Source organism: Mesoplodon mirus, assembly GCF_964341445.2.
Source record: "Mesoplodon mirus genome assembly, chromosome: 16".
NCBI lineage: Eukaryota > Metazoa > Chordata > Mammalia > Artiodactyla > Ziphiidae > Mesoplodon > Mesoplodon mirus.
The window spans coordinates 30637021-30640457 of record NC_138992.1 but is presented as its reverse complement, the minus strand read 5'-3'; the positions used below and the strand labels follow the sequence as shown (position 1 = coordinate 30640457).

The window sequence follows — 3437 nt, the reverse complement described above, 5'->3', positions numbered from 1 at the left end:
ATAAAATTCATATTCTCTTTATTCAGACAACTGGATGGGGACTTCTTAATGAAACTAGTTCCGAAGATATGATTGTTTGAGTACTTCCTGTACGGGGTTCCTCATCTCTATTAAAGTAGAGATGAAAGGGTAATAAGGAAAATACATTTATTGATTGATTTTATAAATTTCTTTATTTATTTTTGGGCTGCGTTGGGTTTTCGTTGCTGGGCATGGCTTTCTCTAGTTGCGGTGAGCGGGGGCTGCTCTTCGTTGTGGTGCGTGGGCTTCGCATTGTGGTGGCTTCTCTTGTTGCAGAGCACAGGCTCTAGGCATGCAGTCTTCAGTAGTGGTGGCTTGCGGGCTCAGTAGTTGTGGCGCACGGGTTTAGTTGCTCTGTGGCATGTGGGATCTTCCCAGACCAGGGATCGAGCCTGTGTCCCCTGCATTGGCAGGCTGATTCTTAACCACTGCGCCACCAGGGAAGTCCTGAAAATACATTTAAAATTTGACAAATTGTCAACATTATCAAGAACATTTTGAAGGTCTCTTTAGGTGTGTAAGCACTACATAAGTCAAATATTTAGACAAGGTTTCTACAATTTAGAAATTCTCAGTCTAAGATATAGTTCTTAAAACAAACATTAAATTATAGATGCCTAGAATTTGAAACCTGAAAAAATTTTAATGATTACCAATGTGAACACTGAGGCTAAGTGATCAATAAAATTCTCCAAGTTGATGAGTCTAAACTAGAATCTTGGTTTTCTGATTATCAGTCCAGTCTGCTGTCTATATTTTTAAGAATCCAGATTTCTTAACTGTCCACTCTATTAAGCTGAATACTCCATCAGCTTTCTAACTAAGCAGTGCAAGAACAGAATTCCAGCTTCTCCAGTTACTGTGTGAGCTTATGAAGTACAGTTTTCCAATCTAAACCTCAGTTACTTGCTGGCAAAACTTTTATCTGTGTAGATGTACGTACATAGGACCAGAAGAGTGACCAATCAACAGAATAACCACAGCTGGCCCTTACTGCCACTGCAGTCTACTCACCTGTATAGGAAATAGGAGCAACACAGGCCTGGTCTCTTGTTGGTTCCATTCAGGTACAGTCTTATAGGAAGTCAGGGTACACACCTGTGGTTTATGTGCATAAACTGGGTAGCATTAGTAACAACCACTTTATTATTAGGGTTTTAAAGTGTTTTACAAGGCTGAAAGCCATTACTATAATGCAGCTCCTCAACATATATATTAAGCCAAGGAGAAGAAAGAAACTGAGAACACATGGGAGTGAGAAATGCACATTTTGCTATCTCACATTTTTCCTGGTTGGTTTTCTTCCAAAGTCATAGCAACCCCCACAGAGAGGATTTTGCTTGTTTGTTTTGCCTATTGAGTGTAATATTAGAGTTACTGAATTATCTTCTGTAGCAGCCAAAATTCAAAAAGGGGAAAAAACTGTTTAGAAAAAAACAAGTGGAAGTATTTTAGCTAAAGACCTTTAATTTTAAAAGGTCTTAATTGTGTGTTGTCTTGTTACTGATGTTGGTGTTTGAGTGAAAATGTGCATTGCAGGTCAGTAAGTATGAGAGTTCTTTAACGTTTATACATGTCTTTAAATCAGATTCAGAGTTTATAGAATTGCAGTCTATCATTACATTGGGTCTACAGGTATATATTCTTTGAGTGATACAATATTTATTTATTTTAATTGTATTTAAGCATCATTAACAAGGTCATACATTTTCCATGTCTCCACAGTTCTCACCAATCCCTGTATCTTATATCTGGATACTTCATTTTTTACATTGCCCATGGCTCCTAAAAGCATTAAAGTTCACAGTCCCCAGGTTAGGTATTATTGTTGTTATTTCCCTTTCCTCTAGAGAAGAAAATACGAGGATAGAAAAGGAGTACCTTAAAGGTAAGGAGGATGGGAAGAAGTTATTGAAATTATTTGTAGATAACTAAGCAATGTCTAAAACATGAAAAGAGGATGGAAATCTGTTGAAGTATAAATCAGAATAAGAAAATAACTTCCCTAAAATCAAGATTTCAAAAGTCAAGAAGAGCATACCTCCCTGCCTGGAAGGTCTTGTGGGTAGCAGTTAGGACTGCCTTTGGCCGTATGTAACAGAAATTCCAGTACAGTGCTTAACAAAACAGATGTTTTCTTCCTCATACAGTAAGAATTCCAGGATACTTGAGGGTTGATATACTGCTAAGGGAAGTCATCTGCTTTGGCTCCTTCTCCTTTGATACACTGCTAAGGGAAGTCATCTGCATTGGCTCCTTCTCCTGCACTGGCTCCTTCTCCTTCCAAAGTGTGTGGATTTTTTTCTTATGATTGCAAGACGCTCTTGTATATCCAAGCATCATGTCCCATTCCAGATATGAACTAGGGGGTGGGGCAAGAAGAAAAGATACATTCTGGCTGTTGAGCAAAAACATTTTAGGTTCTTTCAAAGCCTCCTCCAGTAGTTTTCTGCTTGCATTTTATTGGTCTGAACTGCATTACAGAGCCAAATCTAGCTGGAAGGTAATTTCAGAAAATTAGTACTTCTAACTGAACATCTTGAACAAGGTTAGGGTACTGTTGCTAAAAATGAAGAGGATAAAAGATTTGGAGTAATTTGGTAGTAGCTAACAATTAAACAGCACTTTCTACGTGCCAAACACTTTACATAAAATAACTCATTTAGGGCTTCCCTGGTGGCGCAGTGGTTGAGAGTCCGCCTGCTGATGCAGGGGACACGGGTTCGTGCCCCGGTCCAGGAAGATCCCACATGCCGCGGAGCAGCTGGGCCTGTGAGCCATGGCCGCTGAGCCTGCGCGTCCTGAGCCTGTGCTCCGCAACGGGAGAGGCCACAACAGTGAGAGGCCTGTGTACTGCAAAAAAATAAAATAAATAAAAAATAACATTTAATACAACTATCCTCTGCAGTAGATACCCTTATATTTCCATTTTAAATATAAGTGAACTAAAGCACAAAGCCATTTAATAACATGCAAATATTACCTAGCTATAAAATGGCATAGCTCTGTACTCTGTCTCTAGACCCCATGACAATACTATGTATATGACACCTAAAGAGGCACAAGGTTTAGAACAGTCAGGAACAAAGAGAGTGGAAGTAATGCTGTTGACTAAACTGAAAGTCTGACTATTAAACTACACCACAGGGGGACAATCCTGTTCCCCATCCATATTTCCGACACCTCAGTTCAGGTGACTCAAGAATGAAAGATGAAAGACTTTTCTACAACTTAGTAACAGTTAAGACACCTTCAGCTTTGAGTAACAAGAAAACAATAGAAACTATCTTAAACTATAAGAAATCTTATTGGCTTTTATAACAGGGAATCTAAAAGCAAAGCAGATGTCCAAGCCTAGTAGGATCAGGCTTCAGCTTTATTTGAATGCTGTTCTCCTCTGTGGCTTAGCTTTGTTT

The 3437-nt window shown here is 39.1% G+C and overlaps 1 long non-coding RNA gene across 1 annotated transcript; it reads right to left on the bottom strand.

The window, feature by feature from the left end:
- Window positions 1–284: 284 nt before the first annotated feature.
- Window positions 285–2658, bottom strand: LOC309792047. The gene is made up of 3 exons (XR_014291598.1): window positions 2063–2658; window positions 1036–1119; window positions 285–468 (listed from the first exon to the last, which is right to left on the bottom strand). It is a non-coding gene; the product is annotated as an uncharacterized lncRNA (long non-coding RNA).
- Window positions 2659–3437: the final 779 nt, after the last annotated feature.